Below are 24,940 nucleotides of genomic sequence, written 5' to 3' on the forward strand. Positions count from 1 at the left end.
ATGATAAAAAAAAGAAGGTGGTGACATGAAATTGTTACCACCACAAGAAATACTAAGGGAAATGGAAGAAAGGAAGATTCTATACAAAGCCTATTCTGTCAAGGAGAAAAGGTTAGAGAATGAAAAGACGGACGAAATTGAAAAGGCGTTGAGGCCAATCTGGCAAGACATAGCGTATCTTGCCAGAGGAAGCCAATACGGCACCGTTGAGGTGTATTTTAAGAACAAGATAAATGCAAAGGAAAGCTCAGCAAAATCGATGAAAACGGAAAGGGTAATCCTTCTACCCACATACCTTGGAAGAAGAACTTCCAGGGTCAGGGTGTAGGAAATTCCCCCTGAAATAGACGTAGCTTGGGTGGCTGCGGCTGTGCTTCTAGGAAGCGAGAAAGAGGTCGCCGTACTCCAGGCTACAAGAACGGAAGCTACTAATTGGCACGGTATAATCTTGGAACTAATAATACAGTTGGAGAAACAATGATGAAAGTGTAAGCAGAAGGCAGAATCCCTCGTTGCTATAAATGTGGCCAAAAATGCCACATTAGAGCGGATTGCCCTCTGAAAAATAAGCCAATCCAGGAAAGAGCAGAGAAGGAACTGGAAAGGATAGAAGAAAGAAATGAGGAAGATCGATGGCAAGATACGGGAAGAAAACAGAGGAAGAGAAAAAAGGACAGCTTAAGTGAACCCCAGCCCATAACCACCCCACCCATACCCTCTCAACCCCATCCTTCCCCTGCAGACACCACACCCATCCATTCCCCTCCGACACAAAAAAAGAACAGAAGTCACGCAAAAAAACGCAAAACGACCTTCCCACTTGTTTTGTTTGCGCCTTATTAAAATGTGTAAAAAAGGATGTTGTAGATAAGCTAGTGCAATGGAAAGATGTAACAGTGACAGACATGAAGGGAATGAAAAAAGAAAAAATGGTTTTAGGTGTATTGGTGCCAGGATACAGAATGAAAACAAGTAAGCATGGAATACAGACAAATGGTATTCGACAAATGAAGTACCGGACAGAATAGATTATGATAAATTACTGGGCCTATACGGCAATAACTTTAATTGGATATGAAAGGACTATAATGATGCTGCTGAGGTGAGGCAAGTGGCACATTCTTCATAAATTATTATCATGTATCATTCATATTTTCATAATTTCATTTTAATTGTTATATGTCCCCACATGTCTTGTGTTGTCCCCTCTATGTATTATATTTTTATCGTGGTAAAGAGTTAACCTCTAGCCGAACAATTGATGAAGGGAAATAACCCGGAAATCGCGATATACAGATATTGTTTTGAGCTGAGTGGGGGTGCTAGATTCCTTTGTTCGAAAATATAAGGACACAGATAGTGTCGTATAGCCAGCTGGAGACGATGTCTCCTGGGGCTAACTTGCAGCAACATTCGTCCTAAACCGGGACTGCCATGTTTTGTTGGCAAACAATTTTTACTCCAAAGTACTGTTCCTGAATATCTCTCGTTGTGAGATTTAAAAATACTAATTAACTAACGCAAGATTTCAGACTTTGGGCCTCGGCTGGAAACAATTACATATTTACAACACCAAGTAATTTGTAAAATGAGAAATGAAATGTTTAGTAATGCCTACTTTGGCTCTAGGCCAGTGGTTCTCACCCATTTTTCGCCTGGAGACCCCCTTGGTTCCTATTTTACTCTACTGGACTTCCATAGCCATTCAATGTATATAAAAGAAAATCCTACTGAATTTTAATAATTATATATTATTTTTAAAATTTTTTGTAGAATATAAGCAATGTATTACACATAAAGTTTAACATCAAAATCTTATATTGATCTCCAAGGTTTGGGAACCACCGCTCTAGACTATGATATATATTTTGACCTCTTCTTAAAATAATAAGGACTATATTACATTCATCAGCAGTTATCTTGTCTTGGTGCCTTTATCCGACTACCTCATATCCTAGTATGCAATTACAATTCCCTAATGACTGACATCTTTTGTGCGTTTCTTAGTGGCCAGTAAGTTTAATTATGGCATGGAAAAGCTGTTCATAGCTCAAACACAATATAAGTATAGTGTTTTATGAAGCTGTGGCAGTTATTTGCTCGTCTCTTCTGGTATTCAATAAATTAGTTATTTCCTTTTCTTTCTGTCTCCTAAGTTTTTAAGTACTACATAACTTCAACCATTTCCTAAGCTTCTCTACGCCAAAGAAACAAATTTTACGTAATTATTGTTTGTTTCCCCATAGCTGGTCGGTTGCTGAATTATTTTTGTTTTAGTTTTATCTTGTTTATTATTTACTTTCTATTTTTTGTTGTTGTTTTTTATAATTTCAAGAATAGACTTAAAATCAAGTTGGCAACAGCTCCAACTCCTCAACTGTAAGCTGTCATTCAAAATTACTACTAATAGGCAGTTCCTCCAATCGTAGACATATTTTGTTGTTCTTTCCCTGTAGGCAATATAATTTTATTTTACAATTTATTTGGGAATTTTAAATGTTTTAAAGATTCCTTTTGAAATAAACAAACCTGTCAATCTAAGACAGATAATGTAGGCGTCTATTTAAAGCTGATAATAAATACAATCGTGTTCAACAGTATTTCATATGAAATGACGACCAGGATAAAGCTGAAAGCTACAATCAATTCTGAAAAATATTGAAAAACTAAACATAATAAAAGTGACAAATACGCGGAGAATTTAAAATATGTATGAAATTGAAATTGGAATTTATTTTTTTCGCTACTATCCGGAATTTCATGAAGATTAACAAAATTAAGTTTCGATTTTATGATAATTATAAATTGTTATATCATTCTGAACAACAATATTTCATATTGTTTGCGTTGCGAAAGATTAGTCTCGTCTGCTTCACAAGACAATAGTTTGTTTCATTTAAATCGGTTTTTAAACATTTGATTATTTTTGTTTTGTTTTCGTTTATTTTTGTTCAGAAAACAATAATCCTCTTTTGATATATTAAGTGACATTACGTATATGTCTCTCTTTGGCGACAGGCTTAGCTGTGCAACATTTAACCTATGCGCGGGCGTTCTTTGCACATCAGCTTTATATGTCGTAACGAGTTTTCCTCAATGCACTTGAGAAAACAAATGAAATCTGTTCACAGTCAGTTTACATCTTAAGGAAAATCAATATTTTTCTACTTACATTTCTTTCACAAATCGATGCCAAATGGTTTGGAATGTACAAATAGCATCAGCCTTCTGAAAAGCTGAATTAATGGGAGTTTGCCAGTTGGGATTATAGCCTCTACACAAAAGGCTGTTGACATGGAACATAAACATCACACGCATCTGCAGCATAGGGAGTATCTACAAGCGTAGCGCTGAAGTTTCAAATCTTATTGTTTTTCTTATAAACAATTTTGCGATTCACTAACTGCCAAAATTGTACATGAAATATTGAGAGAGAGAGAAAGATACCGGACAAAAAGGAAAAAGGGAAAGGAGAGAGAGAGAGAAAGAGTGTGTGTGAGTGTGTGTGTGTGTGTGTGTGGTGTGTGTGTGTGTGTGTGTGTGTGTGCGCGTGTGTGTGTGTGTGTAACTGTGTGACTTTTGATTCTCTACGATTGGCATTTTGTAACTTTTAGTATGCGTATTATATTGAGGCATATATATATATATACATATGTATATACATATACATACACATATATATATATATATATACCCATGTGTGTGCGTATACATCCCCCACAAACCGTCTATGCTTGTGTTGCTCTTGAGACAAATGAAAGAAATGCTTGAATACTTGTTTCCATTTTGATGTCCCTTTGTTTTATATATACAATTGTGTTTACTGACGCATCTCAGCAGCTGGGAACAATAAAGGTCAACCAGAGAAATTCTTTGGACTCAATACGAATATATCGGTCTTTATTGTGTAAGTTACTAAATGCCAATGATTGTCTTCCTGTGTCCTGACTCTGCTTGTCTGTCCCCTTATACACGCGCGCACAAACATACATACTTACATGCATGCTTACATACATACGTATATGCACATATGTGCGTGGGTGAATGTGTGTATGTATTAAAGTAAAGGTTCAAATTTCGTAAATTCGTGTTTCACGTCTCCACTTGTAATATAAGATATGCACAATAATACGGTAAACCATTAAAGGGAATATTCTGTAAAAGAAACCGAAAATAGAAACGTTTCCATTCTCATTGTTTAGATTTTCTTTGACAGTCGCAGACATGAAACTCAAAGTTATGAAGGTTGAAATTTTAGCTAATCATTATAAAATGTTATCGGTATGGACTACTTAGTTTTTTCGTTTGTCTATACTGAAGTGCTAGCAGTCAAGCGCTCAAAAACACAAACACGCACAGAGATGCACATACACACACGCCCAGAGATGTACACACACACACACACACACGCACACACACACATATACACGCACGCTCAGACTCACACACATACATAGACGTATGTACACACACATTGTATCTGGTGATCCACCGGCTTTTTGAAGCTTTGTGTTATTAAACAAAGTTAAATTCCACAGCTGGTGCTGACATATTCTATAATACACCATTTGCGTACTGGGGTCGATCTAATCGACTGGTCGACTGGCCCCCTCCCCAAAAAGTTTGGGCTTTGTACCTAGAGCAGAAACGAATATTATACACACCAGTATTTTAATCTGAGACAGTTTCAAGTGTGGATATTAATTTGATTTCAGCCTGGCTAGTTTTCGTTTTAATCAGTGGATAATTTGTTTATTGATTTCTATATCGGAACAAACGCTTTGGGGTTGGCACAGAACGTCCGAGCTATTCGTTACAGAGGAGGCCAAATCAGGTCGAAACACCATATCTGGCGATCCAATGATGTTCAGAGCAAAGCTTCGTGTCTTTGAGAAATTTTCTCTGAGATAAAATATCACAACTTGTGATGTTCCACATTTGCATACACATTTGTATATTATAGCCTCCAGATTTACTTTAAGGCTATTTCAACAGCGTATAATAATACAAACATCAGTTTATAACAACACACACATACACACACACACTTTTATATATATATATATATATATATATATATATTATTTATATTATTATTTGATTGAACGGCACGCATCCATTAAGTTTATCTTAATCTTTTTGATGCGACTCTACTCTATACTGTTTTCTCACCCATCCTTTTCTCTAATTCTCTTTTTCCTCCCCTTTAGCGTTTTCTATTTATCTTCCCCTCCCCCTTTTTCCCTTTTTCTCTCCCTCGTTGCTCACACGTAACCATCGTCCATCTTTTTTTCCTCACATGATCACCTTTCTTTTCCTTCAGAACTGTCCTAAGGACTGGAGATGTTGTATCTCTCTCTTCTATCTTCCCTTTTATTTCAAAGAAATTATTTCTCCAGCGTTCGCTATTTTACCCTCGTTCTGGTCTAACGACACTCCATGTTTGTTTTCGTATGGTTTCCTTGTATGTCTCCACTGTCCTGTTTTTGCCCCAACTTTGACCCTCCATAAATCCAAAATATTTTGGTACTTATGGGAGCAACTGTCTTCGAAGACTCATATTGTGGTTTAATGCTCGAAATGAGGAGTAGATAGACAGCCGACAACTGATGAAAAGTCGTTCTTTGTGTTACTTGTCCTGGTTTCCATTTGTTTTTCTCTTTGTTTGCGTATTGAACTCATGTTGTTTACTGTTGGTGACGTCCTGCACCCATATATGCATATGTATGTATATATATATATATATATGTGTGTGTGTGTGTGTGTGTGTGTGTGTGTGTGTGTGTATAGATGTGTGTATGGGTAAGCGTACGTACGGATGCATATACGTCTATGTGTGTGTATATATGTGTATGTAAATATATACATATATGTATATGTCTGAGTATTTGGATATGTATGTATTACGTGTAGTATGTGGTTGTATAAATATGTGTGTGTGTATATTATACGAAATATACAGTATTATATATCCATCACGGGCGACCTTACCAATCGGTTATATAATCGGATTATTACCTAACACTCCATCGTATTCCTTGCGCAAAACCGATTGGTAAGATCAGCTGTAACGGATATATAATACTGTATATTTTGGATAATACACCCACTCAATTGACAGATATACGAGTGCATCTTTTCCCTGACTTATGGACTCTTAAACGACTCACGTATATGTGTGTGGTGGGGTATTGGTGGGCGTGTGCATGTATGTATATATATGAATGTGTGTATGTATATATATATGTATACATGTATGTATGTGTATGCGTACATATGTATATATGTACATATATTTGTGTGTGTGTACGTACGCGTGTGTGTACGTACGCGTGTGCGTGAGTGTATCTGTATATATATATATATATATATATATATATATATATATATATATATGTAGTTAATCCAAACATAAACAAAGAGAAAACATAACAACGCGAGGACGTGGAACAACTATAATCTTATTGGATGCACAGGAAAGGAACATATATATACATGAGCGAAACACCCCCCACCCGTCCAATGGACGGTGCTGAGTTGTCAAACATTTAAACCAAATTTTCTCACAACAATTTGTCCAACCGTCCCATAGGCCTCCCCTTTGAGAAACAGTGATTTAACCTAAATTTGAGACACCAAACAGGCCGGCTTTTTTTGCGCAAACTGCACGTGCATTTTTCTCGCGTACGCGAAGTATCGATCGCAAAAGCTGATGTACTTGCGCGTACAAATACACATTCCTTTGGCTTTATCGATCGCATTCTCACCTGGAATCGATTTTTGTAATTTTTCCAAGACTTATACACGCCCGGATACCGTTGGTATCTACATATCAAATTTGAGCGCAATCGGATGGAGGATGCCCGAGATCCTAGAAGACACACAGAGAGACAGACAGAACGGATTTTATATAATAGATATGTGTGTGTGTGTGTGTGTTTGTGTGTGTGTGTGTGTGTGTGTGTGTGTGTGTGTGTGTGTGTGTGTGTGTAGCTATGTGTATGTATATATGAATTTGTATATGTAAGCGTACATGAGCGTATGTATGTAAAGTAGTATGACCGTAAATTCAAATGAGTGTATGTATAGATGAGGGCATGTTTTTGTACATATGGGTGTGTATATATGTAGATCTATATAGAACGATCTATATGCTCATGTAACTGAATGATCGGTAAATTCTTGAAGGTCAGCCAATGGCAGTTACAGTTGTAACCAACTATGAAGAATGAACTGGCAGTACAAAGAAATAGATTAGCACGCCTCTTAATATGAACCGCAATACTTATCATCCATACCATAGCCACTGTCCCACTCCATTTACACATTTAAAGCAGAATCATCAACAGACTTTCAGCCACAACACACATTTGGATATACTGAGAGGTTACTATTACCTTGCATAGTCAAAACAGACAGAAAAGATGCGAACGAAGCCAAAAATTTGAGTTTACGAAACACAGAAACGATATTTATTTATCACCTAATGAAACACAACAGGATCTCATAATGCAGGGAAACTGTTACATAACCAAATTCCTGCAAACCGGGAGAACTACATTACGTGGAAACAATTGTAGTGATTACAAATAAATGCTTCTCTGTACTTCTTCTTGTTGACTCCAACTTATTCAATTATGTATGTATGTATGTATGTATGTATGTATGTATACGCAGATATACTCACACGCCTCACTAACACACAACCATAATTATTCTTTTACCTGTATATCTAGTTGTATACATATTCATGCATACATACACACACACACACACACACACACACACACATATATATATATATATATATATATATATATATATATATATATATATATATATATATATATATATATATATATATAATCAGATGTGTTTCAATGTACATACACACGAGTTCTTTATTATTATCATCATCATCATCATCTTCTAGTTCTATTTCTTCTTCCTCTGTTCCTCCTCCCCCTCATCCTCTTCCTTTTCTTCTCCTACTTTTCTATTTTCCTTCTCGTCGTCCTCCTCCTTTTCTTCTTCTCCTACTCCTCTTTCTTTTGTCTCTTCCATTGTCGTTGCTGCTACTTTAATCTTTTTCACATCTTGATGGCGATGATAACATGATATTAAAGAAGATTATGTTTATGACGATAAAGATCACGATGATGATTACAAAACGATGATGATGACGATGATGACAAAGATAATGGTGATCATGATCATCACCATCATCGTCGTCGTCGTCGTCATCGTTGTCATCGTTGTTGTTGTCACCATTATCTTCTTCTACATCATCATCATCAACATCATCATGCTCAGTCCCGTTCATTATTTCGCTTCGTTGAATCACTAGAACCTCATCTTACCACACTGCCCCGAGGTAAATAATCCAGATTATTGATTGTGACCATCAATTTCTACAAAGCAAATGAGTGAACATGTGTTATTGACACATGTGCCACAATATTTAACAATGAGACAAACTTCATAAGACTACTGCTAGAAGCTTCGAATAATATTCTTTAAAGAAACGTGGTAAAACAGATGTAAAAATATTGTTTATGTACATGCATTTTTGTTATTTATTTCTTTTATGTGTTTTTCTTTTATTGTTCTCTGCTATTTTGATCCATTCTCGCGAACATTGTGGCATTTCATCAGAATTAGTCATCAAAATACATCCCAGGAAAGCACCAATATAAAAGATAGAGACTTGTACAAGAATGTAGCTGTTGAAATTAGATATTGGAATTGTATCAGATCAGCTGGAGGAGAAAAAACAATAGAGAGGGAAAAAAATAACATTACAAAATCAATCGATAACAGCAGCACGAAAAAGAACAATAAGAACTATAACAGCAAAAATAACTATAACAAAAATAATAACATTTTTTAATATTTTTTTTTAATACTGTGTGATATAGTTTGAAATAGTGATCCATTTAGAATAAATAGTAAGCTCCTGAGGTGGTTATGTCTGTCATCCGAGTTTGATTGACGGTTTCTAGTTTCTTTATGTCATTTATGCCGTCAATGTTCCAAGGAAATACATGGGCATCAGGGTTTCCTATTTTGCTCACTGCAAATTACTAAGATTTTCATACCTATTTAAAAAGTCACTAGCTAATGTCATAGCTTAAAGGGCAAAGTCCTGCTGTAACGATGTTATCAATCTGGTCTCAATTAATTACCCGAGGGATGTCATTTTATTTTGTTGTTGACACCGGAATAATAAAAAATTAGAACATGACTACTACAGTTAATTATTTAAGCTCATTTATAAATTTGAAGAGATCTTCAAATGGCTATGTCGTAAAGACGCCAGAGGAGTTGATAGTTCATACTCTTTTTCCGTAGCCTGTACACTTACCTCTCAATAACTGGTTCAACCAGTTGTAAATAAAACAAAATCGTTGTTTGCACAGTGTACAGCGAGATATGAAACGAGATATGTTCCAGCAGATTCGAAACGCTTCTGTGTTGGTCATAGGAGAGCAACTTCTCGAACTCATTGTCATTGTAGAAAGAAATTATTTTCCTGTGACGAATACAACAGCGACAAGTATATTTGCGTTCGTATCTGCCAGAATGGATTGAGAATAAATACGCAGGTCATCGTTAGCTGTAAATAGATAACACATAACAGTAGAGTTTGCTACTGTGAATATCGTCAGTGAATATCGTTAGTAAAAACTAACAGCTACTCAACTCGTAAAAACAGCTTGAAGATTTTGGTTCCACTGGGCAATGTCGCCATAAATAATGCAAAGATTTCTTCAGTGAAGCCACTAAGTTTACAGAAATCATGTATCAGAAATCATTACTCGAGATTTATTAAAGGGTTGCTTATTATAACACCAAATTGAGTAGCGAGATTTTCTCATCTCTTTAATGCTTTAAAACAAATTATACAATTCTCCCACACTTTCATACGATAGGTCATCTAGTCAATTACAGACTATATTGTCATTCTGTACTGGTCAATCTCCCCTTTTCATTTTTTCACAATAATTTCACCATCCCATTAAAAGGAAAACGAGCTTTTGAATAATGATCTTACATAGAGAGATAAGTTGATTTGAAACCCAAATGTTTAAACGCACAAACATTCCAATTTTCAGTAACTGCATTTTATTTTTCTATCAATAGAAAACTTTTCTTTTGATGACTTAAATGTCATCAATAATATGACAGCCATTCCTTAATTTCTGATTGGTTCAGACCAACCTTCCACAGCTACTATAATTTGCGTAATTGCATTGGCCAAAGGTCACTTCCTCCTACACTATGTTATATATATGGTTCATCCTATCTAATTCATGTTGACGTTTCAATTTGCATGTATGATAGCATAAGATTTAGACGTCAGCAACGACTGTAAAATCTACCCTATTCAACTCTTAGCGCTGCCATCGATACCAGCATCACCACAAACTCCATCATCACCTTCATCTTTATCATTACTCTGATCATCAACCCACGTGACAAACTAAATTAAACGTCAAGATAATAAGGTTTCTGCTGCACATTTATAAATTCGAAACATGCATAACGGGATTAAATATTTAAAAAGAGCCGACATCACCACCACTATCACTAACATTACAATCGTAGACAGCAGTCCCACGACCTCTAACTGCATCAACACCAGTATCAAGTCTACACCACCAACATCACCGCCACCGACAACACTAACATGAGTAACACTACCTCTAACGCTGTTAATACTACTTTCAACACTATTACAACTAGCGTTGATACCATGTACAGTGACGCACTACTACTACTACTACTACTACTACTAATACTAGCATTACCACCATAACTACAAAGCTACCACCAGCAGCGCCGCTTCAAAAGCAAAACCATCACTAGCTGCTTATTATCAATGTTCTTCTTGTCTCCATGATGATGATGATGATGATGATGATAATTATGGGGGGAGGAGAGGGCGGTGGCGGTGGTGGTGGTGGCGACGACGACGACAACGACGATGATGATGACGACGACAACGACGACGATGATGACGATGACGACGACGATGATGATGATGATGATGATGATGATGATGATGATGATGATGATGATGATGATGACGACGACGACGATGATGATGATGATGATGATGGCGATGGTGATAAAGTCATTACCGTCAAGCTGAATACCCTGAAAACCACTAGCATCAAAATAATCGTCAATTTCACCTTATCCATCATCACTATTATCTCTATGATCATGAACGGCATAGATAACAATGAAATGTAAAGAAAAAAGAGCCCCAATTGTTTTAGGATTCCACCCCTAGTCGTCGAAGAAACTACCTAAGTTTTAGATCATTCTATTGCATCATTAAAAGTACCCCTTTCTCAGTTTCTTAATAAGAAAAGGGCCCATTCAGCCATGTCAATCTCATACAAAAGAAGGCAGCACTTTGATCACCACCCCCAACTTGAAATAAAATTAATAAGAGTTTGGCCAGAGAGGAAAAGTTACACTTCAGCTTTCCACACATAATATCCTTCAGCTTAACCACTACGCAGATGAAAACCAGCCGCTCTTCCTTACAAAAGAAAGGCAGTGAAGCGATCTTAATAAACTCAACTGACAGCTGCGTCCGATCTAAACTTGTCAGTATATGTTCAACGCTTGTCCATAAGCTTGCATGCAAAGATACTTCAGCTGAAGGAATACCTGTAGGTTGGTTTCGTTGGCATGCGAGCATCTCGTGCAAGTTTCGTTTTTTTCGAGCTCCCATGCTTGTGGAACTTGTCCCGAACAGGTAATACTTGTAAGATCTCCAGGCCAAGGGCTTTTAAGAGCTATCATTATTTCCAATCTGAAAGCTCTCAAGAAAAGACTGATTAAACCAATATTGTTTTCATGCCATTGCTTCTCACACCCTCCACCGATTGATATAAAACGTGTCGCATGAAAAGCAACCACACATGTTCTTTGTCATCTTCACTACCTCACTGCACACGTGCGCTTCATCAGCAATGGCACCTCGAGAGTGAAATCCCAACCAATAGAAGAAGTCAAAAAAATACATGCTATAATCTGGTTAGATTCTTCATAGGACATACTTCATAGAACATTTTCCTGCGATAACGTCATCTCAAGCTATTTCTGGTGAATCCAATCACCCTGCTTACGACTACTTTCCAGCTCTTTCTCCACCAACAGGCTCGATCCCAACCAAACACTGAGTTCCTTAACCAGACTCTCAGTGCAATAACAGAAACTGTCGCTGGGCGACATTGATTTTCTCCTCCTGGTGCCGAATTACAAGTCCACCTACTTGCATACTGCGTACCTCCTGCTCTCTCATGGCACGGTGCCAGCCGATTCGATTTTCGAAGTGTCCGATGCAGAAAACAATGAGAAAACCGTATGTAGTCACCGTATACAGTGACGAAACCTAGGTAAAGCTCTCCCTGTGTCTGATTTCAAGCGCAATGTGCCTCAAGATCTCCAACCTCCGCAATAATGGTTCCGAGACTAAAACATACGGAAGAGAGAAGAGAAAGTATCCTTGAGAGATTGATTGTGTAATACGAAACCGTTCCGAGAGGTGGTTGTTTAGTTTGGGTATTGCATAGATGCCATTGTAGAGCGTGATTATCTAGCCTCTCGAAACCGGCTGCTTTTAGGATAGCTACCAATATCGTAAGCCTTAGATTGGTTTAATGTTGTCCCCACAGAAACCGGTTCTATTTCAGGCACACTCTATGATGTACTGCATGAGGTGGAGATTGTTTTGGATAGATCTATCGGGGATCGCCCAAGTTTAATGTCTCCGTCTACACTACCAGCGACAAGCACCAGCCACTTTATAACCACCTATGCCACAATTTTCAAATCTGTGTCTAGCAGAGTTATGAACCCGAAGTTTCTTGTTGTGTTCCCTTTGTTCGGGTCTTTCTTTAACAACATCATTACACACTGCAAAGATAATTGGGAATGCTTCCAGTCTGCTGTTAGCTGAAGTAAAAAGCTGCCAAGACAGCAGTGAACATGTCTGACATTTAGAAATAAAGCTGGAAGGGCAGACCACCCTGCCTCAGCAATTTGTCCCTCGTAGAACAGCTTAATCCTGCTGCTGTTGTTGATGTTGTTCATCATCACCATCTTCTTCTTCTTCTTCTTCTTCTTCTTCTTCTTCTTCTTCTTCTTCTTCTTCTTCTTCTTCTTCTTCTTCTTCTTCTTCTTGCTGTTGCTGCTGTTGTTGCTGCTGCTTTTGTTACTGCAGCTGCTGTTATAACTGCCACTGATGTCGTGATTGCTGTACTAGAAATGTATATAGCAGCTGGTGGTGCTCATCTTTCGCCCTCCCAACGGTGAAACTGCACGTTCTGTAATGGCTTGTTTTACTATATGTGTAACACCTCGCTTTTAAATCCTCGACAACCGCCTGCATCGGCTCACACTCTTCAAAAGAAAAATAATCGAGGATGTCAGAAGGATGTTTTGGTGCAACTAATGTATTTAATACCCGTTATATTTCCATTCGGTTCAGCCAGATAGGTTGTGACTTGAACTCAATTATTTTCCTTTATTCTACCATCATTGCCTTAATTCTGATCTGTTTTATGTGAAGGCGACACGCTGATGATCCTGAGTTCGGTCACTCCGACGCCTACGAAGTAGTCGCACTTATTCAATATTTCATATGAAGCTACATATGATGGCCATCATTTTCTGTTGTTTTCCTCTGGACATGTAAACTGCAGCAGACCACACTTCTTTCGGGTATTTTTCATTTTGTACTGGAGTCCGGAATTGCAGGTTTCTGGTCTCTATGATTTAATCGCTTACAGTGAATGATCGTATTAGAGTGATCGACAGTAAGCACCGCCAATTCACGGCGTACAAAACTCCATAATATTTATAACGATTTCTGCCATTGTCTCATTGAACGAATAAAAGATAAAGTCCTCCTAGCCGTTTTGCTGATGTTATTGTTGTTATTATACTTGCTGCTGCTGCTGCCGCCGCCGCCGGACGCCGGAATTATTTTCATACCCATGAAAAAACATAGACACCAAAAACTGTCGCTGCCCGGCGGCTGTAACATTGTTTACTGTCAAGTCGAATGCTATCAAACGGCTTTCCTATCGTCGTTGCGTGCATAGTCGCCTCTCTCTCTCCCTCTCTCTCTCTCTCTCTCTCTCTCTCTCTCTCTCTCTCTCTCTCTCTCTCTCTTTCTCTCTCTCTTTCTCTCTCTTTCATCAACGAGGATAGGAAGCATTATGGTTGCAGTCTTGAAATCCAAGTTTTGGGGAGTTTTTTTTTTATTTTAAAAAATTAGATTTTAACAAAAGCAGATTTTAGCAGGAGTACGAGCCCGAGCATGCCCATCAAATAAAATACTAGATCTCAGTAGTATCTGTCAGTTTCTCAACAAAACTGGCCAAAGAAAATAAACTAAATGGATCCCTTTTAGGGAAAAGCAACTGAGGATGTACGAAACTACAAGTACAAAATCCTGTGGTGATCGGGTCAGATACCAGTGATGATAACACCAACAGCAAGAATAGTAATGATAATGATGCTTTCAAAATTTGGCACTAAGCTAACAACTTCAGGAGAGGGGTTAAGTTGATTATATTGACCATGGTGATGAACTGGTACTTATTTTATCGACCCCGAAAGAATGAAAGCTAACACTGACCTCGGCAAAATATTTATATTAACAGTGCAATATTCATCGTCTCTTTTCTCTTTTTTTCACCTGACACATTTAACAGATATGTTAAATAGGAATTGGGTCAGATGCTAAAGCTATTGAAGAACAATTATCCATATTTTATTTAAGGACGACCTAAAGTTGTACACTGAAGCTGAGAAACAACTGCCTACTTCAGTAAGCAGGACAGATATTTACTCGAGGAACTGATATCAGATTTGGATCAGAAAAATATGCCAAGGCAACCTTTTAGAGGAAAATTATGGGCATTCATACCATGCTAGCTAAACAACATGGATAAGAGAATTAAATCAAACACGGGCCTACAAATACTAAGAGTCAATAAATTAGACTAAGTATAACGCGAAAAAACTAAATGAAAGATTAAAAATGAATATTATTTTAGCCTGAGATTAATACTTGGAACATAGCTTGTTTTTCTTTTCTTTTTTTTTTTGCGCTTTTCACTCATTGAATTGTAGTCATGCAGGGGCACCACCTTGAAGGTTCTAGTTTTAAAAAATGGACACTATTACTTAGTTTTTGGAGTCTGGTACCTATTCCATCGATCTCTTTTGCCGAACAGCAAAATTATGGAGAAGTAAAGAAGCCAACGCCGGTTATAAAGTAGAACGGTCACAAAGACAAACACACACGCTTAACGTCGGGCTTTCACATAGCTTCTGTCAACCAAATTCACTCACAAGATATTCGTCAGCCCGGGGCTATAATAGAATACACCTGCCCAAGGTGTTGTACAAGGACTGAACCCGAAACCATGAGGCTTCAAAAGCTAATAGATATCAATACTCTAACTGTAATAGTAATGCTGTTGAATATTCTCAATTGGGAGCTAACTGAGCAACAATACTAGTCAGAAAAAGAAATCAAGAAAAGTATTAACTACGTTTAGAATACAACATACGAAATCTGATCCAAAAGTATTATATTTAGCACGAATGCAGAGAAATAGGGACTGTATGCAACTAGGAAACCACTATAAGATATCTGCTTAGGACTAAAATAATATAATTCTGAATATCAGAAAATAAATACAAATATGTACAATACATGATCAAGAGAGAAAACAAAACTGTTTTCTGATTTCAAAGAAACCAACCAACAAATAAAAATGATAGGAAAGGAGCGACAAAAACAGAATTTGTGAAAAGTTTAAAAGCAAATCTAAAAGTGAGGGTACAGAGTACCTCGTTGATCAATGTCAAGAAAAGCTCCTACAAGGCCATTACCTGGAAAAGGTGAACGGTGTGCAAATCTATATACATAAAGCTGAAGTTGTCTGTGTGTGTGTGTGTGTGTGTGTGTGTGGTGTGTGTGTGTGTGTGTGTGTGTGTGTGGCAGGTTTGGTAGCCTTCAACTAACACTATCTCCTCCGATATCCTGCGGTGCAAGTTGACCAAAATTGAGAGTATGATGGAAGAAGGCTTGCTCTTCAATCAATAGAAGAAAAAATTCAAATCGGACCATGTTAAGACCAAAATTTATTTACATCAAAAAGGTGGTTTTTTTTTCTATGAAAATCCCTATTTTTTACGAATTTTTGACAGCGGTGTCGCCATTTTTCGGTGTATTTAAACCAGAAAAATGTTCACTTAAAGAGAATAACAAGCTACATAATGCAAAATTTTTACTTTTCAAAAATTCCAATTCTAAAGGGTCGAAAGTAAACAAACCCGAGCAACGCTGGGCTATACTGCTAGTATACAAATAAGATGAGAAACGCAGAACTCTATGACTGACATTGAAGGGGACTTGCTTATCACAGAGTCAAAGTTTTACCACCAGAAATAATCAAAAGCATGCAATAAAGCTAAACACATTAGGTAACTGTATAATATGCGGCGACTAGGAAGAAACAATTGACAACGTTATCTCTAACGATCCAGTCTTAACCAACAAAGAATATATCTACATGTCCGACAAAGCTGAGGTATTCGTACATTGGAAGTTATGCCAGCATTTAAGAAGTATCGACAGAAAAGAAGTAGCATAAACACACCCCAGAAAATGTCTGAGTATAACAAAGCGACTATACTCAGGCATTATGTATAACAGAGTATAACAAAGCGGCTATACTCAATCCACATAGATGAGGAACCCAAGATTAAAAAGGTAGATATCGTTATCAAGATTTACCTTCTAATTGAAGTGTCAGTCCAAGCAGATAATATTTTATCTCTAAATAAAATGGGGAAATCTTCCACCTATAAATATCTGAGTATAAAATTAACCTGAACTTCATAACTGAAAACACAAACAATCTCTATAATAATTGCTACCTTGAGAATGATCAAAAACACGCCGACAATAAATAAGCAAAACCTCAAGATTTAAAAATATGCACAACATATAGAAAATAGCAATTTTAGGCAGGCAGTACACACTTATTACGCAGAATACTGTCAATAGAAAATACTGCACATTCCTAAATTAAAAAATAATCATGCAACCATATATAATTTGATAGTGTTGATTAACAGAAGGAAGTACATGTAAATTAAACAGTTTCCTTGCAGGAAAAGTAATTGTGTCGTTTAGAGATAATCAATCAATGAAAAGCTAACGTTCTCATCATAAACACCTTCCAGAGTATTGTTGTTCAAATAAATAGTATACTGTAGAAATAACCAGAAGTATTATAAAACATGTAATAAATTGTCACTGACACGAAAATTTCTATATAACTATGCATTGCTCCAGTTGCTGATGCGATTATTGCTGCTGTTACCCTGCAGTCAGTTATGGTCGAAGTTATGATCAAAAGCATTCTAATCATAATTATCCTATTTTTTTAAAGAGCACAGTGTATCGAGAACAAACATTATCCAGTGCGTTCCATCTTTTTAAGAGAGTGGGCTTATTTTTTGCTGGTCGAGTGACAACGCAAAGCTTCTTTCATTTTCTCCACAGTGCACTTTGTTATTATTGTCTTGCTTGGAGTGGTTTCAATATTTTCATGCTTCAAGTATATATTAGCTCAAACTTCAAAGGAGAAAACTTATTCAAATATTCCTTTGATTTGTTTCATCCGTAGAACTTTACTCCTTCCATCTGGTGCTCGGGAGTAGGAACATTGCCAGGCTGTTGACGCTATTTCTGTTGCCGTTGTATATTTTGTCGTTGTTCACAAACATGTTTGGTGGCCTTTCTACAGATAATACTGTGGCTAATTATTTCTTTTATATATTGGCAACTTACACTACTTTTGCAACTTTATAAACGGATGTAGTGCTAGATGTTGGTGGTAGTGGTGCTTAAACTAGGTTTATCTTGAATCAATAGACTTATACGTGGTTCGTTAACTTCTTGGGCAATGCTTGTAACAATCCAAAGGCAACTAACTATAAAATTAAGGTGTGAAGCTATATCGCAAGCAACTTGATAAATATTTTGCAAGAGATTTATCTCGGAAATAACGGAAAGCTTACATGAAATTATTCATGCAACACTTGCAACATACCAGTAACTTCCTAAGCTCCATTTAAATCTGACTTGCAATTCTTTTTGTTATCTATGTCACACGAAAACCTAACTGAAAATTTATGAGTAATTTTATTAAGTTGTCAACAGGTAATTGAACTGGAAAGTTTTTTCGAGGCAATTTCACAGGCAATTTCACAGGCAATTTCACCGACAATTTCAGAAAACTACTAATACTTAGTGAGGTAGTTAAATTAAGTCGTTAGGGCAGGGAAGGAAGCCAAGATGGGAAGAAGGCGAGATATAAGGAAATAGAATACAGAACCTTGCCAACAGAGAGATATTTTGGGGATAAACGTTCTGAAAATAAATTTATACCAGCACCACCTCTTTTGCTACTGAGTGTCACCACCTACCACCATTACGTACGAAATATTACTACTACTACCACTATCATCAACCGCCAACGTTAGCAACAGCAACTCTAACAGTACTACCACAATCAACACCACTACCATCACTACCACGTCTGCCAACACCTAGTAACAACAACTACACCACCATTGCAATCTGCAGTTGCAGCAAAAACACTAACACCCAGCATGAGGGTATCTTCATCAGAGTCACTCGACTTAATAGAAATAATAGCCAAATCTCCCTTAAATCATACACTATCGTCTTATAAAAGAACGCATTCAAGAAAAAAAATGGTATAGTGAAGCCTGAAATGGCTTTTCATTATAGGTCTGTCTGCTTTATCAGGGTTAAATTGGGGCTAAATAATAACAATCATAGAAGAATGTTTCTGCCAGTTAAGAAGGTTGTACTGGTGATCACTAAGGTGGGGGACAGATTTATGATGCCGGGGAGGGTAGTTGTTAATGATTGTCTCTATATCGTTTGAGAGCGATAGGTCGATTGTTGCCAAAGGTCGGAGAGTTTGCTATCATTAGATATAGGACAAATTCTAACGAGTTTCAAAAGATTGGAATATATCCCTATAGAAAGAAAGAGATATTGAGGAGTTCGATGAGGACAGAAGCTAACCCTGAAAAGTTCATTGATTGGATATAGTGACCGAGACAGTGTCAGAATCAGAGGCCTGATTGGTTTGAAGTGACCGACGGTGTTCGCACTTGGCGTGGAAAGATAATTGTGGAGGAGATTTATTTTTGTTCGTGCAGTATGGAGTTAGATGCATAGAGAGCAGCTAATGCTGAAGTTCTCTGTACAATATCAATGTACTCATATCTGTATTTTCTCAGTTTTTGTTTGCTGATCTATCTTTTTTAAAGATGTCGTTTGTTGTTATTTATTCCCACGTCATCTCTCAACAGACAAACCTTAAATAGAACGTTCCAGCTCATTTTATTTTCAAGATATTCCTGTAGAAATGCATTATCTAATGTGTTCTTCCTTTTTAAGAATGTTTGAGAAATACTGGACGTTGTTTCTTAAGGTGGAGCAACCATGTAGAAATTTTCTATTTGATTCTAGACGTTTCTCGAATAGCAGTGCTTCTGTTTGTATGCCTGAAAGATAATAGTTCGAACCTTGTCGACAGAACTCAAAAATAACAATTTAAAATTTTGTTGAACTCACAGACCCCTTATTTATAAAATACATTATTGTGCATTATAATAAACACTGTCTTATAACTGAAGACTAAGTCTTTTGTATTCACTTGAACCAAACTTTTGGCAACTACACCCTCTCTTTCACGCATTTATTTTGTGACATATGTTATTTGTAAGTTGTTGTTGCTTTATTTTAATTCCAAATATAAAGAAGATGCTTTGCAAGTGAGAGATGCCAATTGTCTGCACGAACCAAATTCTATGTGTTTAGCAAAGTAAGTTTATAGTTGTTTATCTGGAGCAGAATCGTAAGCTTGACAAACAGTGAACAAAAAATAATTTCAAATATTTTAAAATATTGCAATGAATAGAGGTAAATATAGGCTCAAAGATTAATGTTAATGAAAATTGATGAAAAGCATAGAAGCGACAAATCCGATAATTATGCATGCACTGTGTAAATGAAAGCATTAACTTTGAGATTAATATGAATAAATTTTATCAAACCTTAATAACTACAGTGGCAACTGGGGATAGTTTTGGTCTTTTAGTTGTAACACCGACATCCTATACATCTATATATAGAACATTTGTAACTAAATAAGGCAATACCTGGAGAAAGATACGCTTTGCTTATTAGTCTAAGACCGATATAGAACCGGAGATCCAAGCAAATCGTTTCACTTTCTCTTCTCATTATAGAAATAATTTTAATTAGTTGAACATTTTTTTATCATTTTAAGTGTAAAGTATATTAGCATTTACTTAACGAATGTATCACATGCAGATGGAGTCCCTAAGTAACTTCCTTGCTTTCGCAGTGCATATGCACTTAATTCTTGGGTGGAGGAAGTTAAAAGGAGTCGTAGTGACATATGAATGAGTTGATATGTTAAGATTCACTACAATCTCATACACCGCCAGCTTCTACCCCTAAATTGATGCCTCAAGGATTCTCTTAATCTTACGGAAACCATAACGTAACGCAATGCACTATCTCTGTCATAGGAACATATCTACACACATGCACACGCACTCACACACACACGCACACACATGCCACACATACACCAGAAAAAGAAACACAGTCACACACATAATACACATAATCACGAACACATACTAAACAAAAAATTCGTGCCGTCGACATATACGTCACGAGTCGTCTGTCTGTATGTACACACATACAAATATATTTGACTTTAGGAATGCTCCTTTCGCTCTTCCTCTCTCTGCTCTCGCTCCCCTCACGCCCCTCTCTCTCCTCTCTTCCTCTCCCCCTCTCACTCTTTGCTCTTTGTCGCTACACACACACACACATACAAACACACACACATACATATGTGTGTATAGATATAAGGCATTTACAAGTAAAACCTGAGATAGCAAGACCTGTTCTTTTTTTTTCCTGTATTACACCGTATATTATAAATGTATGTCTTATAAAACATTTTCATTTTCATTTAAAAATAGCTTGTCGCTATTTCTGTGTGTGAGAGACAGAGAGAGAGACAGAGAGAGAGAGAGACAGAGAGAGAGAGAGACAGAGAGAGAGAGAGAGAGAGAGTACATACAGAGATGGGGCTAAGTGTCTGTATAGTAGTGCGTAAGTACGTGTGAATATGTCTACACACACATATATATATGGATATCCTTGTTGCTTATTTTGATTATATATATATAAAATCAAAATAAGCAACAAGGATATCCCTATATATATATATATATATATATATATATATATATATATATATATATATATATATATATATGCATTTTTAAGGATTTAAGGATATATATATATATATATATATATATATATATATATATATATATATATATATATATATATATATATATGTATGTATGTATGTATGTATATATATATAAGCCGAATATTCATAGTCATTAGCACGCCGGGCGAAATACTTTGTGGTATTTTGTTTGTCCTTACGTTCTGAGTTCAAATCCCGCCGAAATCAACCTTGCCTTTCAACCTTTCGAGGTCGGTAAATTAAGTACCAGTTGCGTTCTGGGGTCGATCTAATCCACTGGCCTTGTGCCTAGAGTAGAAAAGATTATTATTATTTTGGTTTGGCTCAGGTTCGGTCTTATTCTTGGTACGATTTATGTCAATGGAATTCTTGCTTTCTAAGAGACAAACTTTCTGTAGGAGCTCTATCGGGCATTCTATTCCAATCTCCCTCACCCATTTGTCTATATCTTTATTTACTGTTCCCATCGCACCAGTTATTACAAGCATGACCTTTACTGTCCTCATGCTCCAAATTCTTCCTATTTCAAATTTTAAGGGATTGTATTTATTTTCTTCTTTTTTTCACGATCCTGGACTCAAACGGTGATGAGGAGTTGATCAGTAAGCAACTTAGCTTTTCCTTATCTGTAATTGTTATGTTCGGCCTATTATTTTATAACTTCTTATCCGTTTAAATAGGAAAGTCCCACAAAATCTTATATTTCTCCGATTCTCATACTTTTTCGACTCAGTGATTGTAACGTGTTTCCAGCTTCAAATTCCCATTTCTGTCACAGTTTCCTTGTGTAAAACTTTTCCAACCTGTCTGTGCTTCCATTTCTTATATTCTTCTTGTGCCAGCTTGGGGCATTCTGTAACAATGTGTGCCACTGTCTCGTTCCAAGTTTCACAGGCTCTACATTTTTCTGACACGTTCTCTCCACATATATTTTTTTAAGTTGTTTGTTTTTATCGCTTGATCTTGGGCTGCTACAATCAGGCTCTCTGTTTCTTTTGTTAATTGTCCCTTTTTTACGCAACCTCAGGATTTTGTTTCATATACGTCTCCAGTGGCTCTCCAAAATTGGTCATGTGGGGGTTTCTCTTCAATCTGTCTAACGTGATTTCTTTGTATTTCATTCTTGTCCTAACGCGCTTGATCACCTGTTCTTTATTTATGGTCTTCATTAGTTTTTCTGCGCTGCTCTGTAAATACTCTGCTAGACATTTTCTTTCCATCTGTACACATCCTTCTACTGGTATCAAGCCTCTTCCATCCTGGACCCTCATCAAGTACAGCCGGTTGATTTCAACTTCCGAATGGTGGGCTCCACACATTGTCAACAACTTCTTAGTTTTTCTGTCAGGTTTCTTTATATCGTTTTTGGTCCAGTCAGGAACCTTATTGGCTTACAGCTGTTTCTGCTATAAGATTTCTGTTATAAGCTGCAATGCACTTATAGTTGAATGCTTGTGTATCTTGAAATCATAGTGTGATACGCAAGCTTATTCTTCATCATCAACATTATTATCATCATTAACATCATTCTCATCATCACAACCATTATTATTATTATCTTCGCTAAGGCGGCGAGCTGGCAGGAACGTTAGCACGCCGGGCGAAATATCTAGTGGTATTTCGTCTGCCGCTACGATCTGAGTTCAAATTCCGCCGAGGTCGACTTTGCCTTTCATCTTTTCGGGGTCGGTTAAATATGTACCAGTTACGCACTGGGGTCGATATAATCGACTTAATCCGTTTGTCTGTCCTTGTTTGTCCTCTGTGTTTAGCCCCTTGTAGGTCGTAAAGAAATAGGTATTTCGTCTGTCTTTACGTTCTGAGTTCAAATTCCGCCGAGGTCGACTTTGCCTTTCAACTTTCGGGGTTCATAACTTAAGTACCAGTTACGGACTGGGGTCGATCTAATCGACTGGTTCACTCCCCCAAAATTTCGGACCTTGTACCTAGAGTAGAAAAGACTATTATTTTCACTAATTTGGAGACCTGGCAGAAAGCTCGCCCGTCGGACGAAATTCTTAGTGGCATTTCTTCCGGCTTTACCTTCTAAGCTCAAATTCCGCTGAGGTCAACTTTACTTTTTATCCTTACGGCGTCGATAAAATAAGTGCCAGTTGAGCACTGAATACGATGCAATCAACTAGAACCCCTTGTACTTAATTAACTTCTTTGTCTTTCTCTCTTTCTCTCTCTCTCTCTCTCTCCTCTTTCTCACACACACACCCTTTTCTCTCTCTCTCTCTCTTTCTCACACACACACCCTTTCTCTCTCTCTCTCTCTCTCTCTCTCTCTCTCTCTCTCTCTCTCTCTCTCTCTCTCTCTCTCCAGATTGTAACTGTAATTCAAAAGTTAAACCTGGTTACATTGTGCCACACCAATTCGGTCAAGTGCCAATGGAATACCCAGTCTTCACTAGTAGGAACACGGTTGATTGACCAACTGAATATTCAGCCACCAGTATGGATACCTTAATCGTAGTTTGTTTCTCCCAGCTGCTTGGCTATTATCTATCTGTTTATTTAAATGCATGCAGATAAACGCATAGACCAACAATCACTGATATAAATGGATATATCATTTACTTGTTTTAGTCATTAAACTATGGTCATGGTGGGGTACCGCCTTGAAGAAATCTTTAGTCGATCCCAGTACTTTTTGAAACCTGGTATTTATTCTATCGATTACTTTTGCCGCACCGCAAGCTTACAGAAAACTAAGATGAGAGTGTGTATATATATAAATATATATATAGTTCAGAAAACACAAAAGATGAAGACAGGTGAGGGAAGAACAAGCAGGTATTAGTTTGACACTCGAGAAGAATGGAAAAGTCTTTGGCGTTTCGAGTCTACGCTCTTCGACAAAAAAAGGTTGAGAGGAAAAAAATGGAGAGAGAAGGAAAAAAAAACACACAGAGAAAAATGTGTAGGGAATAACGGTTCAACATAATGAAATGGCCCCATAAGTGTGTGTGTGTGTGTGTGTGTGTGTGTGTGTGTGTGTGTGTGTGTGTAGTTTTGTTGTTGTCACTGTTTTGTCTTCGTAACCCTCACTGAGAAGACCTATGATCAAAGACATTTCAATCGCGATCCTCCCATCTTGTTTTCTTATAAGAAATATCTATAACTAAAAAGGCCCGTTGTCAAGCGGTTAAGTAACTGGCCTCTCAATCGTGACTTTATGGGTTCGATTCCCACCACTTAAATTTCACATTGCTCCTGCCTACTCGGCTGGCAAAAATGAACATTAAGAGTGGCAGGGTATCTGGTCAGCAACAACATAGTCTTGCAGTGTTAATGAATTAGAGGTACGACCCAAAACATTCGAGCAAGACGGCGGAAACATTGAGTTGCGGGCTGCTGTGCCCTGTCTTTGCCCTTTCATACCTATAACTACACTGATGCGCTTCATTTTTTTAAAGTCGTTATGATGTGGATTCAGGTGAATTCGGCAACTGTTTTGGCTG

At 37.2% G+C, this 24,940-nt stretch overlaps 1 long non-coding RNA gene across 1 annotated transcript; it reads left to right on the forward strand.

Moving 5' to 3' along the window:
• The first annotated feature begins 1,316 nt into the window (after window positions 1–1,316).
• LOC118762772 lies at window positions 1,317–22,899 on the forward strand. Its single transcript, XR_004998522.1, has 3 exons — window positions 1,317–1,466; window positions 9,191–9,194; window positions 22,887–22,899. It is a non-coding gene; the product is annotated as an uncharacterized LOC118762772 (long non-coding RNA).
• Window positions 22,900–24,940: the final 2,041 nt, after the last annotated feature.

This window comes from Octopus sinensis, linkage group LG3, assembly GCF_006345805.1.
Source record: "Octopus sinensis linkage group LG3, ASM634580v1, whole genome shotgun sequence".
NCBI lineage: Eukaryota > Metazoa > Mollusca > Cephalopoda > Octopoda > Octopodidae > Octopus > Octopus sinensis.